This window comes from Accipiter gentilis, chromosome 4, assembly GCF_929443795.1.
Source record: "Accipiter gentilis chromosome 4, bAccGen1.1, whole genome shotgun sequence".
Classification (NCBI taxonomy): Eukaryota; Metazoa; Chordata; class Aves; order Accipitriformes; family Accipitridae; genus Astur; species Astur gentilis.
This window is the reverse complement of record NC_064883.1, coordinates 30583985-30600100: the sequence shown is the minus strand read 5'-3', so window position 1 is coordinate 30600100 and position 16116 is coordinate 30583985.

Sequence of the window (16116 nt, the reverse complement as noted above, 5' to 3'; positions counted from 1 at the left end):
ACCAGGAGGCATAACTGTAGATGGATCTCTAGAAATTTATTGAAAATTTCACATGATAAATTAGGGACCCACTTCTCTAAATAGGGCTTTGAGTGAATGAAACAGGAATGAAATCATATGTTGAAATCAGATTTCAGAAAAAAAAATAAAAGACCATACTTTCATGAAAAGAAATTCTGGACTTCACGACATGCAAAGTCCACTTGGCATCTCTTTCACAGTTTTCCTGCTGCTGAGGAGCTGGTCCTCACAGACTGGTTGGACTCAAGCACTAACCCTTCGCCACAGGCTTGGTGTCTTTTCATCCAGTGCAGTGACCCCACACCATGGACACAGGTGGAATCCCCTCTTCCACATTCCCGGTGATTAGCCCAATGGTTTTGACGTTGTTTCTCAGCTAAACTATTTCTTATATACCAAGTTTGTCTTGTGTAACCTATTGTGTGCCAAAAGAAATAGTTTTCTGCCTGTTTCAAGGCTGTGTCCCATTCAGAAAGCAATATTAATCTATAAATCTGAAAAGAATAAGCTAAAAGGCTCCTAAAAATCCAAAACTGACCCTACAAAACATTTATGAAGTCTGTAATCAAATTAAGCCCTAACAAATGCTTCAGAGGCATTTGAAAGCTTGCATGCATCTGACTTTTTTTCCAGCTAGACCAATAAATGAAACTTGACTATGCAGATAAAACCTTTGCACAATACTGGATTATAAAGCTCAGTCAACCCAGCCTTTTTCTGTACAAAGAAATACTAAAAGCCATCATCATTCAACTGTAGTGGCACTCGCCCTAACTGATGACTGCTCTTGTTGCTGAAGCTAACAATAAACATTTGCTCATCAAAGGCTGCTCAGCCCATCCGCTTCCAGACATTATTTCCAGTTAAAATGTTGTCCTCGGAAAACAAGAAATTCGTATGTGTACAGTAGAACGGCAAATGTGTATGTCTGTGTGGGCTGTGCTCTGTGCAAGGTATATGTGTGTAAAGCAATAAATACGTATTTACTGACATGGTATCCAACTTCAGCCCAGGCAAGACTGAGACGACACAGATGTTGGTTAACACCTGGGCCACAGCAGAATGGCTTCCTGAGGCTGCTCTGCTCTCCATGGAGACTCATGCAAATCCAGTTCACATAGACCTAATTAGGGATGGAAATGGCCTCACTCTGTTTTGGGAGGCTGGCAAGAAACTAACATTCATCCCAGGACTATGCACTGCGTTCACCAGAGTTACTGTCACGGACCAAAAATCTTCTTCACCCCTGGAAAACCTGTGGCTCGATGCAGCTGCTCACACAATTCACTGAGGAGCGCCAGCAGCTGCTATCCCAAACCAGAGGCTGAAACATCCCTGGCAGCGGGGCAGCCCTATGTCCCAGGCACCAAAGGTACACAGTCCCATCTCCCTGTGTGCTCTGCATACAGCAGCACGACGATGGCGGCTCAGGTTATGTCCAAAGGAAGCAGCGAAGAGCAGTGTGTTGCCATCTCTCAGAAGCTCTGATTTAACGTTGTAGACCCAAGAGGGCACTTGTGCCCGTTATGCTGTGTCTGCAAATCCCACAGCACCTTCCCTTAGGTAACATGAAGTACTTCTAGCAAAGGCCCCAGACAGCTTCTCCCTCTGACTTGGGGATGCCATTTTGCCACAAGCCGGATATACAGGTTAGAGGATTATCTGGACATCCATAACCACAGCAGGATCTGTCCCATCCACACTGCAGAGGGCTGTACTTTGCCACAAGCTAAAGGCAAAATCAACCAAGCTGTCCAACTGCCCCTGCCAGCTCATGCTCTGATCTCTTCCAAAGGCTCCAAAATAAACATGAGCCTGGGTTCAAAAAATCGGAATGTGAGACAGATTAATGCTTGCACACAGGTTTGCCTTTAAGCTGTAACACAAATGTCCCCAGCCATTTCCCCAAAGCCAGCTGTGTCACCAGGTAATGGGAAGGTGGCATGATAAAGAAGAACAGCAGATGAAGAGAAGCACAGCATCAGCACCAGTCACTGGTGTAGTCCTACCTCTGACAGGGAACTGCCTTCATAGATCAAACTGCCCTCATGCTGAACTAGCCAAATTATACAGTCTTAGCTAGCTTTGGGTGAAGTTTTATTTCTGTCTGCTAAGTGCCTGAGATCCCTAGGCAGCTGCTTTTAGTACCTCAATGGACAAGCCACCTGAGATAACTAAGGTATGCCATATACCACTTCCCATTGCCAAGAGGTTGTATATATCGCATCTGTAAGCCTCCTCAGGGTCTAGCTGAGTCTGAAGACATCAGTCTTCTTTAGATAATGGAATCACTTCATTCACAATTCCCAAACCAAGCCCTTGTCCCTTCCATTCACAAACAACATAAATCCTTAGAGAAAGCAACAGAGCTAGACTCTGCTCCATGTAACTCTAACTGACCAGCTGTAAACTTGGCTTGGAAATTAGAAGCTGTTTTCTAACCATCAGAGGACTGTAGTTCTGCAACTACCTACCAGTAGGAATAGTGGAGGCACAAAACCTAACTGGTTTTAAAATGAGGTTTGGTAATTTTATGAACAGGACTACACAGTTGGTTGCTGCTAGAGCTGGGCACTGGGCTCAACCTGGAAGATCCTTTTCAGTCCCATGGGGAGACACCAGGATGCTCTTGTCTGCTGCATAGTACCCAGCCTCTTTAAATATCAAAGATACTTATATCCTGGTAGCAAGGTGTATTTGTAATCCTAGCCCTCTTTGCACCGACTGTAATTCAGATTAGCAGTAGGGCCAATAATTTCTCTGTTTTGATCTGTCCATCAAGAGCAGGAAACGAGGAGACACGCAGGCTGCTGTCACACTCACCCACTCAGACTTGTGTTTTACACCAACGTTCCTTCCCATCTGCCTTTGCCTCCATACCCACTTTATTCCCTCCAATACATGCTCGTCCTTCTGCTCCCTAACAGGAAGAAGGTCTCCACTTAATAGAGGGTTAGAGAAATTCTTCCTTCTGCCCACATATCTCCTGGTAATCTGGCAAGACCTCTCTCCTTTGCTTAGTTGTTCCCTGCTCCTGTACCTTAGGGAGCAGCTGGGATTCAGCGGGGGAATGGCTGTGGTGAGCCAAGGCTGGGAAATCCCACTGCCCTTGTGCAGAGTGGTCACTGGAAGTTGAAGTGATTTCCAGTCGTGCCTCAGTGTGGTGGTGCATTTCTTTCCCCCTCTCCAGGCTGATTTACGAACTCAGGAAGGCTCGCTAGTCCTTAGCATAAGTGTAAAGAGTCAGGCAGTTAAGCAACCTTGGACTGTGCCAGGAACCCATACACAGCTAAGGCAGGGAGATACGCTGTGCGTCTCAAGGACTGCTGCTGCCCAGCGAAGGCAGGGGGACGGGAGTAGTGATAGCCAGTTCTCATAACAACCTGCTGCCAGTTCTTTCTCATATCAACCTTGAGACGTTACAATCCTCCCCTGACAATCTTGGAGCATCCGGTATCTATGTTTTGAGTTATTCTCCAATAGTCTTGGAATTTTCCAGTGCAGCTTGGATTCTAGAAATTTGTTAATGATGAAAGTCAATCATCTCCTGAACCTATAAACAGCAGTACTAAGTGAGGCCCTTTGAGCTCTCCTGGACCGCAGCGGGCTGTGACCAGCATCTCCCGCTGAGTGGGACACCTCTCAGAGCTCGCAAACTTTCCAGTTTGTGAAAATCGGAGGTCTGTCACTGAAAGCCCACACAACCTGGGCTGATTCTCTTCACTCCTTGAGGCTTGACCCTTCGCTCACTAAGACAAATGCAGAAGCACTTGACCTGAATATTTTCACTGACCTCGAGGGGAATTTTTAACAGGTATACTTCTTTTTCTCTCTCTTTTACTCTCTTTTATTCTCTTATATGTATTCTCTCAGTGTCTTTATGTATGCATGCGTACTAACTTGAATAGTCTATAGTAAGTTATAGCAAGTAAAAGATAATAAGTAAGTTATAGCAAGTACATTATAAGTTATTACTTTCAAATTTATACTTAAATTACTGTTGTGATTTTTATTCAACAGTGAATGAATTTTAGGCTGCTGTTATACTAATAATCCCTTTAGATATAAACTGTTGACCAAGTCTGGGACTAGGAGTCGATCCAGCCACATCTAGACTCCAACAGGAGTTTAGAAAGCAAGGGGATCTTCTCTGAACCTCATGACTCAACAGGAGGGTCTCCCTTACCCTTTCCCACATTTCCTTTAACCCTATTACATTTTTGGTCCCTATATACATAAGTTTAGTCTGATTCTGATTTAATTTTCCTGTGTGCATTTCAGCCAGTACTAAGTAATAGAGTGAACCTTGCCAACAAATTCTGTGAAGTTGCACTTTTATACAGATTTCTATTAAATCATTTTTCTATTGTTAATACAATTGGAGGTGATTCTTTAAGCAACCCAAACCTCTCTCAATTTTAGATTCCCCCCACAACACTCAGAGAAACAGTCTCCGTAGCCCTTTGGGACTTGGCTCGGTGCTTGGTTAATCCTGAGTACAGGGTTTTGAAGCACTGATTCTTATGGGAGAGCAAGTTCCACCCAAAGGTCCACCTCACCACTCAATTGAATTTCCAGGACTTTGTCCATACACAAATGCAGCTCTTTTTTTCATTGCTGGCTAAGTTAACTCAATACACTGTGCATTTGTTACCACCTTAAAGCATGCATTTGAACCGTTATTTTGTATGAGCTGACACTTTTTACTTCACGGTACCAATAACTAAATTTCTACTGGATGTTATGGAGAATTTTGCCATGACATGCTTTTATGTGGTCATCGTGCACTCCTTGACATGTTTCTACTGGACCGGTTCAAAACAGAAGTACTGGATTTTTTACAGGTGCAATAGTCTTTAAAAAAAAAAAAAAAAAAAAAAAAAAAAAAAAAAGGAAACGAAAGAAGCAATATGAATAAATGAAGTAATTCCTCCATCCTTAGAAAACAGTAGAGGAGTGATATTTGCCACTCCTTTGTAAGAATTCTGCACACATCATGCTTGGTCTCAACTTGATAAGATTCAGAAGATGCCAATTCCAAGAGTAGAGCTCTGGACTAGGTATGGGCAAGGGAAAACACTGAAGAACCATTTTTATAAACCAGGGATTATTACAAATTTCTGCTTAAGTCGGAGTAGTATTTGCCATATGTGAGATCATTTCCAAAGACAAAGGAAGGAGGGCAACTTTTTCAAAACCCATAAGACACATGACTTCAGAAATGCTCAGGCTTTTAGCTGCCTTGTTACTTGACCACATCTACCCGAGGCACTGCTAAGTCACTGCCTAACTTTGTGGGTACCCCTGTTTGGCCATTAGACTTTCTGAAGCCATTGGAGCCCAAACGTCTAAGAGCTAAGAGACTACTCCAGCTGAAGCACAGTAGTTGAATTATCCAAACACCCATTTAATTAAACGCAGTCCATTCCCAGTTATAAAGTCTAGAAGGGAGGGCACCCATTTGAAATGTGAAGAATAAGGCTCACACCCCTCTGTAATGGCTTCTAGATGTTGGCAGCATGGTGTCTATTGCATCCTCCGGGCTGTGAAATGAAGTCACTCCTCTAAATCCCTCCCTACCCCAGGATGGGGCTTTGAGAAACATGATCTAGTGGAAGGTATACCTGCCCATGGCAGGGGGGTTGGAACTAGGTGATCTTTAAGGTCCTTTCCAACCCAAACCTTTCTATGATTCTGTGTGCGATAGGATATGGGACATGTGGGAGTTGACCTGGCCTTCTGAAAGGATGCCTTCAGACAGGTAAGGAACCAGGCCTGGAGTGCTGTTGGAGCCCTTATGTAGATCTACATGATCAAATGCTGTTTCTACTCTCTAGCTGGTTTCCACAGCTTTTGTTTCCACATTATTTTAAGTCACTGGTGCTGAAAAGTTTGGCTTTGTCGCAAAATACTGACTTCAGTATAACAGACACTGTGTGCAAAATATCCACACTGAACAGCACTCATGACTAATTTAAGTTAAATCTAAATCAACCTATCTCCTTAAAGGCTGAATAAAATTTAGAAAAGCCATACTTCAGCAACAGCAGTGGAATTACAGTTACAGACATCTACAGATTACCTCTCCAGCCATGTCTATGGTAACGTAAGCCAAAAGTAGCTGGAAGTTTGCACTTGAATTCTCCAGATGAAGAATGTCAATTTAATTGAACCCAGATGATACCAATAAGGAGAAATCCTCTCTGCTACAGTAGAGACCATTGAAAGCTGCACCCCCCAGCAGAGACAGTCTGCAGGAGATAAGGAATTCTCTTTGCTTGAACTTGGCCCATTTTCTTCCCTACTGTGATGAAATCTATGGCCAACCAAGAGAGATGCAAGGAAATTTCCCTGCAGCATAACACAACTTGACAATCAAAAAAGTAAAATAAACAATGAGTTTCTGACTCCTGGAGGTACTAGGAATGCTAAAGCAGTCGCGTCTGTGTCCTTACCTTTATGGCAGTGCTGAATTGCAGTGGAGGAGGAACATGTGGGGCTCAGAGAAGTGGAAACATTTGGGCACTGCAACACTCCTCTCCCAGTTCTGTTCCTAAACACTTTCTGCCCAATAGAGCTTCCCAAATTAATTTTCTGCACAAGTCAGCTGTAGGGTTAAATACCGGAGAACATCTGCTGGATTGTGTGAAGGGGAATAGCTCCATTGGCAGGTCATAGAGATCCAGGAAACATCAAAGCAGGTGTTTTTTTCCAGAATTAAGGAAGCATGGTACAATACATTGGGAAGATGCATCTCGTCTGTTCCACCTCGCCCTTGATTAGGTATCTGGTTACAAGAATATCAGAATTACCAGTAGCATTTTTTTTCTCATAGCACGTTTTTAACATCTAAAGTCTTTTTCTAACCTTTGCAGTGTTCCACACCATCAGGGAAGTTTGCTCCTCATTTGTTACTAAGGCGTGATCCTCTCATTGTCCAGATCTCTCCAAGAGGACACTTGGCCATGGTTGCCAGGACAGAGTCCTCTCCAACTTGTTCCATGAAACCACAGCTGTCTCAAGGTCTTGATGAAAAATTGAAATCTTACTATTATGTCTCCAGTGCAACATTTTCCATGTGCCTCTTCAAGGCTATCAGTATTCCTCAGCGGAAAGGACACTGCCAGTTGACCTGGGGACTGGGTTGTCTACTTGATGCAGTCTCCAAACCCAAAAGCTTAAAGAGTCCAATATATTGTCTGATGACATCAATCACACAGAGTCAGACAGATAAATGATTTGGAAAGATCGTGGTCTTACGTATTCCTTGACTTGAGGAATGCATTCCTGGACAAAAGTAAAGTTAGGCTGCAGTGAGTTAGTGGCTGGTTTATGTAAACTTTAAAGGACTTCTTTTACAACAGAATTCTGTAAGACCCCCCAGACTCAAAAAGAGGACAAGACCTGACAGACATCAGTCAATGTATTACAGTCACTGTCATTGTGGGGGATACTCTTCTGCATATAATTAGGGGAAAGTTGGGTTTGGGGTTAGGACTAATGGTTGTAATATAGCCTAAAGAAACGGCTACAAGGGTAGCAGAAGATACAGAATCAGTTTAGCAGACACCTTACATTTTCTTTCATTGTGTGGCTATATACACCAAGTTAGGGTTTAAGGTTGGGGATTCAGAATAAAACTAATCTAGAGTTGTTCATATTGCTGCATGCATGAGGATGGGCCCAGAGAGTTAAGGACAGGACCAATATTAGCAGCATTGAAGGTCTTGTTTAATTTTGTTGTGTGGATATGAGAAAGTGTATCAGACAAATGTTTTAACTAAAGGCCAGAAAAGATAGGTAAAGGATTAGTATTATTTACACCCAATAGCTTGCCTTTTTTTTTTTTTTTTTTTTTTTTTTTTTAAAGTATCATAGACTAGTTTACCAGGTACCTGTTGGTTCATGGTTCTAGACTCCAGGCCAGCTAGCCTGTCACACAGGAGTGGGTCTAGGGCATTTTAATGATTTAAAAATCTAAAGCATCTACAGTTGTTATTGAAATATCTTTGCAAGGCCCCAGAATATAACTAGAGAAAAAGTGTGGAGTCTTCTACCTCATGTTGCTTTTCAATGAAGGGCTGGCAGTTTCTAACTCAAAGTTAGTATCACAGTTAGGATTAGACTTCTAGAACCTAAAAATACAGACAGGTCATTCTTGTTACACCCTGAAAAGTCTAGAAAAGTGCAGTGAGGTCTCATTTTAGTGTTGTAGGTCCTTATATTAAGATTTAAATTGGTGTCTGGCCCCATGAGTGCACTTACGTTTGGGATTAGGACTGAGGCTAGTAATACAGATCCTGAAGACACAGGTAGGCACTTCTTGCTTCCTCATGCAGAAGCTAGAAAGGATTGGCAGGGAGGATGGTATGAGTGAACCTTTGGAAGCCTCCAGATACTTCCAATTTAGTGTATTGAAGCAATGAGATGGTACGGGTCAAGACAGCTATTGGTGGTACTGAAGATACTATGAAGATACTACATTGCCTTTGACAATATAAATCAACATCTAGGTAATTTTAAAGATTAGGATCAGTGTTATGGAATGTAAAACTCTATAAATTAATTATTGCTGCATTCTGCAGTCTAAAAAGCAACTAATATACCAAGTACTATAAGTACTCCTCAGCCTTGTTTCATTTTTATGTAATGGCAGGCCCCCAGGAACCCTACAAGTTTGTGTTAGGGATGTAGAATCAAAAGCATCTTGGAGAACAAACTATATTTGGTAAGCATTCAGGAAGATGGAAATGTTGGGAGAAAGACTGAAGCAGAGGGGCTCTGGGCATCTTATACTGGTTTTTTTGTTGTGTGAGCCACTTCCTTTCTTTATGACTTAGAGTTAGGATCTAGTTTTACTGTAGAAGAAAACACATCTATACAAGCTACATTTGCTGCATCTTTCAGATCCCAGATCATTGTGGAGAAAAGTGGTACTACTCAATGCTGTATAATATGGGGTTTCTGACCCAGAAGCCTTGCCAAATAGGTCGATGTTAAACTTAGGTTTAGTGTTTGAGAAGCTAGAGGATCTACACACACTAATCTAACAGTATCACACAGGGCCTAGACAGATATGATGAAGACTAGTATTAGTAGGGTTGCCACTGAATATAGGTGTCGTGGTTTAGCCCCAGCCAACAACTAAGCACCACGCAGGCACTCACTCATTTGCCCTTGACCCAGTGGGATGGGGAGACAATCAGAAAAAAAAAAAGTAAAACTTGTGGGTTGAGATAAGAATAGTTTAATAGAACAGAAAAGAAGAAACTAATGATGATAATAATAACAATAATAAAATGACAATAATAAAAGAATTGGAATACACAAAACAAGTGATGTACAGTGCAATTGCTCACCACTCACGGACTGATGCCCAGTTAGTTCCTGAGCAGCAATCCCTCCAGGCCAACTACCCCCCAGTTTATATACTGGACATGACGTCATATGGTATGGAATATCCCTTTGGCCAGTTTGGGTCAGCTGCTCTGGCTGTGTCCCCTCCCAACTTCTTGTGCCCCTCCAGCCTTGCTGGCTGGGCATGAGAAGCTGAAAAATCCTTGACTTTAGACTAAACACTACTTAGCAACAACTGAAAACATCAGTGGTATCAACATTCTTCTCATACTGAACCCAAAACATAGCACTATACCAGCTACTAGGAAGACAATTAACTCTATCCCAGCCAAAACCAGGACAATAGGCAATGGACAGGCTGGGTTTAAGTTTCAGTTCTAGGACCTAATGCATTTGTCAGCGTTGTTATTGGGATGTATTGAAGTAAAAAGAGTACAAGACAATGCTGTTGCTAGTGATGCTGAAGGCCCTGTGTTGCATCTTGTTGGGTGATCTGCTACATGAACCAGAGTACATTTCAGGTTAAGGTTCAGGTTATGGTTAGTGTTAGACAACCTAAAGCAGCCAGACAAGTTAGTCTTGCACTCTGCAGGGCACAGCAACCCAGAACAGGATTGGTGTTAGTGCAGTTTTACAGTTACCCCAGAGGCAGTGAGGACTTGGGTTACGGTTAGAAAACCTACAGCAAACAGCCAGTTTATTTTTGCAGCATCCTGAAAAGTCTGGATACTTAGGGATAGGACTGACGTTAGGGGTGGTTCCGGGGTTTGTCTTGTGAGTTAGAAGAAGAAATGACCTGGCTTAGTATCACATTGGAGGTTTCAGGTGCTACAACCTAGTGCACTTAAAGACTGTATTTTTGTGGTGTCCTCCAAGGCCTACACTGTAAGACAATACTGGAACTTAGTGAGATGAAGGCCTTATGCTACCTCTGAACATCTGAATTACTGACTGGGTAAATAGGGCCAAGGATAGGGTTAGAGCTAGCACTATCATTACTGTGACTTTCTTCAGAGATGAAGAAGAAAGAGGGATTACTGGTGATGTGAGGACCTTCTGTGGTGTCCCAGACTATGAGCTACTGTTCTTCTACATTTCATGCTAAGATTATGATTTAGAGTTACAGTTAGGACTTAAAGCAGCCAGGTGGATTATTTTTACTATATAAGTCTATGTCTAGGAAGTTGGCAACTTTTTAAGAAAAGGCTTGTGAAATTCAAAGTTGAAGTCATATGTTACATTTTAAGGTAGCACTTTGTCCCATGACAAAACCTCACTTTAAGGTTAGAGTTAGTGTTAGAGAAACTAATAGACTCAAAACTTACTCTCACAGAGCTGTGACAACCCAAGGATGAGTGTTAGTGGGCTAGAGAGAGGGGTGCATTTGGTTCCCTGATGACCTACCAGACTGAGGGAACCTTTTGTGGTCCGGTGATTACTGTAGCTAAAAGTGTTAGTATACGCCCTGCAGACACTAAGGGAGAAGCAGCTAAGAGTTGAAGAGCTTAGGCTGACTCTTCATTTCTGAACTCCTATGTGGGTGCATTTCAGGCTAGGGTTAGGGTTACAGAGGCAAAATTGCCAGATGATAGCTTATTTTTGTTGCATCCTGCAGATGGAAGAGCGTTATGGGGAGGAGTGGTGTATGTGAGGTCCAGGAGCTTGTTTACGACTTCAAGTACCATTTGGGTTCCTGGCCACATCTCACCTTGAGAGTATATTGTGATTTTCATAACAAAATGCCTTAAACCAAGGTGGTGGGCTGAGGGTTGCATTTTAAGAGACTATAGCAGGGAGAAAGTGTGTTCTTGCTGTGCCTTCTTCATTCTAGGAAGATGGGACAGGATCTAGATAACCAAAAAGCTGTCTATTCCATACAGTAAATAACAATACAAGGAGCAGAGCTCTTCTTCCCAACAAAGTTTTCTGTGTTCTGCAGTACTGAAGAATAATAAACTTTCTGGCTGTATCTGGTTCTGTAAAACCACTCTGCTCCCTCAAGATTTACCCCAAATCTGCACCCAAACTCAGCCTGAAATGCGCTTAAGCAGGAGTTACTTTACACTCGAGCTACACTTCTCAATCCTTATATCAGCTGCCTCCCCCCTTACTGCCTGTAGCATGCAAGATGGCACATCAAGACCTGAACCATGAAGACAGGTGGATGGGGAGCAGTACCTTCCCTGAAATCATCGCAGAAGGACTTGGGGCTGCCAAACACGTCTGCTCACCTCATCCTTCTGAGCTCTGCACACACAGTGAGAAAAACATGTTCGGCTGCTTCCAGCTCCTCATCCCTACTCCTAACCAGAAGTCCCAGCCTGGGATGTACAAGGTCTCTCCATGCATATAGAGACATAAGGGACAGCCTTCAGCCCATCAGCAGTTTTTCACCCTCTGCCTGGCCCCTGCACCACCCACAGGGAAGGCATTTGGGTCTCACAAACAAGCCCTATCCATAAGCTCAGAAAAAAACAAAAGGCTGTACCTACCCAAAGTCATGATAAAAGGATCTTGCCCCTCAAATACCACTCCTCTCATTAAAACCCTCCTAGCTCTGCAGAAGGCATGAAGAATATTTTCTTTTGCTCCTCCAACTCAAATCTTAAACCTGACATTAACTTAGCATATTCCCTCATTCCTGATGGGACCTTTCTTGGAATATGAAAGACACTGGGTCATGCACAATGATGTAATGAATTCAACCTCCAGAGCAGATCTCTTCTTTCCCTAAGCCTTGTTGCTGCAGAGGAACTTAAGAAAAATGTCTCTAAATGCATTGGGATCTGCACCCCACAACCAAGGCAGTTCTATAGACAGGACCATGCCCTGTCTTACTCGAGTGTCTCTAACTTCTGTTCTTTCCTGCCTTTTTAGGAGCTGCAGGATGAAACAAGGACAGCCCCTCTGGCTGCTTTAGGTTTTCTCCCTAGTTCTAACCATCACCCTGACAGTAGTAAATATACTCCAAGACAGCCCCAGCCTTAAGCCCATAAACAGTTGTCTCCCTTACTCTCTGTGCCCTGCATAAAAACACTGTCTAGATGCTTTATATCCCCATATCCTAATTGTAATCCCAGCCCTAACATTATAAATTCCCAGGGGACCATAAGCTACATTAAAAGCCCTGATTCCCTTTAGTATGAATCCTCTCCCTATCTTTCTGGTCTGTGCAGGATACAGCTAGTATAACTTGTTCGGCTGCCTCATTTTCTCTAACTCTAACCTGAAATGTATTGCGAAATGTAATTATATAGCAGGACACAACAGCCTTCAGCCCCCATAGTTTATTGCCTAGGTTTTACAGGATGCCTCAGTAAAAATGTCTTTAAATGCATTCACTTCTGCAATGAGAAATCTACCCCTAAAGTCATATGCAGCCCATGGGGCCATCCCATTCCTGAAATCAGTTGTCAGAGAAGCAAAAGCAGCCAGACAGGTTATTCTTGTCACAACCTGCAGAGCTCATGAAGGCAGGGGGAGAGATGCTTTTAGTGGGGCACTCGCACTCACGTCATGATTTACGGAAGTGGCTGGTCCCCTGAGTACATTTGAGGTTAAAGCTGTTTAGGAATTTGGAGCCTAAAGCATTTTAGGACCTCATTACTGCAGTATCCTGCAGTGGCTGGAGAGGGAGATGGGATGTAAAAGGGGACTGTAGCACATCGAGCAGTGGGTCTCTTGCTGTTTGACCTGCTACCCAGGTACATTTCAGGTTGGGGTTAGGGTTAGGTTTAGGGTTTCAAAACCTAAAGCAGGCAGACAGGCTATTCTTGCTGTATCAGGTAGAACACAGAAAGTCAGTGAGCAGAGACTTGTTGGTAGGCAAAGTCCTTGTCTAACACTTGAAGATATTAGCCTAGTGATCCAGAATCTACCGTATTTCAAGTCATAATTATTGTAATACTTTCCAGGGCCTATAAAGTAACATATAATTCTGCTGCTAGGGGAGCTGGAGGACCTTCTCAGCCCCTGACAATGTGACTTGGTGCCTTGCTGCACAGCCAGCTAGGGCAGGGGTAGAGGTTGGTATCCTTGTCTTTATGGTCAGGGACACATAAAACACAGTTAAGGACGCTGAAGTGTTTTGAGTTAACAGGAGTCAAAACTTGATGCTGTCCTTTATTTCAGTGACTGTTTTCTGAGTATTTCACGATGGATCCAAGTGAGAGCCAAGGAATCTTAGGCATGCAGGAACCTTTTAACTCTGAATGCCCCAGGGACATGAGAGCTGGGAAGAGACCTGGTGTGTGTGGGCATCAAGGCTGAATATTCTCTGTTATTGAAGGGCTTTGTTTCCTGGTTACAGTACAGTTGAGGCTGGGGTTTGGGTTAGCATGTGGGAGTCAGTTGCTTAAAAAAAGATGCCTGCTTCTGATGGCCTCCATCTTACAAGGGGCATGCTCCGTAAATGCTGAATTGTTTTGTCTGCAAGGGTCTTCAGTGGTGCCTCTGACGGCCCTGAACAACGCGCTCAGGAGCAGCCATCCCACTGCCTCCCCAGCCTCACTGCTCCCTTCGGAGCAGGTGGGCGCTGGCAACTCCCTGAGCAGACCGACCACAGCAGCTCAGGCGAGATGGGACAGGATATACGTCTCCAGCCTTAGACACTTCAGGAAGTAGGGAGCAACAAATGTCTCCTTACCGCGATAACCTGGTGAAGCCGTGATTTCCCCCCGCCTCCACCCATGCCTCGAGCTCTCTTGGTCCACCCCGGGATGCCCCTCTGTCTTTCTGCCTGGCGCGGATGACCGTTTCTGTGCTCCTCTCACTGCGCGTCTGCCTGTGGACTTGGTGATGTGTGTTAGACATCAATTTCTGATTCTCGCAGGTCAGCAGGTAACCTTCATAAGTAAACGAGCATCCAAATTAAAGACAGACATGTTTCAACAAGGGAACTTAATCTGATTCCGAAGGTGAAAGATCAAGTTTATTAACTAAGCCACCCACCTCCCCAGGAATATTACATGAATTAAAACCAGACTTCCTGGTGTTATATATGCAACGGCTGTCAACAGCATAAATTATGCCTGAAGAGGTTTTAGCTGCTCTTCTGAAAAATATCAAAACTTCTTCTTCTTTTGATTTAAGGCTTGCAAAGTTTTTTTTAAATTTATGTGGACAATATCCTGTCTTCTTACAGACTTGGGCAGTTGCAGCAAGCTGTCCCTTAAGGGCACAAAGCAGATATCCAAAGACTTACAATATTTGTCAATGAAAAGACCTTTTTTGTTGTTTAAATGAGAAACCCTCTTTAAACTGGCCATTCAAAATGAGATAATATGCTCCAGCCACACTCATCTCTGAAGCCTGCTAATAGGATAAAAAATTTATTTAAAAAGTAAGACTTGAATTACCAGTTCCTTTACAATCATTAAGGGCATTAGATCCAGATAGTTTATAGCAGTTCTCATACAAACTCTAAGTGCTAAAAGTCAAGATGAACAGCTGATCTCGAGTATAATCAGTGTTGAAAGTTACTGCAGGGGCTAGAAAAGCTGACAGTTCATTTGTAGCACAAAGAGGAATTACCATACCATTTATGATAGACAAAGTTTGAACTAATAAGAAAGAAATGACCTTCCCTTCAGTAGTCATACTGATTAGGCATCTTTTCACAGTACTTCCTTGAATGGAGATGAGCATTATTGACTTAATTCAGTTCAGGCTGGTGTAAATCAGGACAAATTCATTTTTAATCAGTGGCATTAGGCTCATACAAATAAGTTCTTCATTATATTTTCTCTGTGATCAAATTGCTGCATGTGAGCTTCAGAATGTAATAATTTGTTCTAGGTTCCCCATCAGTGCTTAGATTAAAAGGTTGTAACAACAAATGTAAGCCTCCCACCAGAATTAATCTGGTAAGCTGCGTGCTATGGCAAGGCTCACATATACTTTGTACTTGGCATGGAGGAGAGGCCACGAGATGTGTTGAAAGCTTTCTGGAGAAATAGCCAACCATGGACAGTAGTTCCCTGGTTCTTTCTTGAGGAATCTTGACAAAATCAAAACCAGCAATCTACTTTTATTTGGTTATTTATTTTAAAAGAGAATCACCAATCAAGCCAACTGCAGCTGGGTGAGTTGACAATCAGCCATTGAGTGGATTAATTTTACATGTGTGCTTGTGAATTATCTGAAAACACAGCAAAATCCAGAAATGTATTCATTCATTAGTACTACTCACCATTACTTGCAAAAATGCTCTTCTGTGAAAGCAGTACTCTAGAGTGATAAAAGCCATCTGAACAAGGGCATGCTAGAGACACAAATGCAACACCAGCCTGACCTACTAGGTCTTTATAAAATCACTTTCCCATTAAGTTCTGAGTGATTTTGTTCCTTATATATATATACTTCTGCACCTTCTCATTGGAATGCTACATTGGGCACATGGGTGAAATGGCAGTCTGGAGCGCCTGGCTGCCTCCCTTACTCCCTTACAGGCCACCTCCTCAGCCACTCAGTGTTACCTACTCCAGCATCCACTTTGGGGGAAGTTTTGATGTATGAAGTTCTTGTCTCTGATCTTTGATTTCAGTTTGGAAACAAGCCATACACAACAGAAATACAGTTGCAGCCTTGCCTCTGGGTGTAGAAGTGTTTTGTTTGCAGGCAGATATTAAAAATTACCCTGAGCTCCCAGTTCTCATCCTCGTGGGGAACTTTCTGAAGTTCTGGTGATGCAGACTGAGTGACACCACATGTGACCGCAGTGTGAGAGGGGTGTCCATC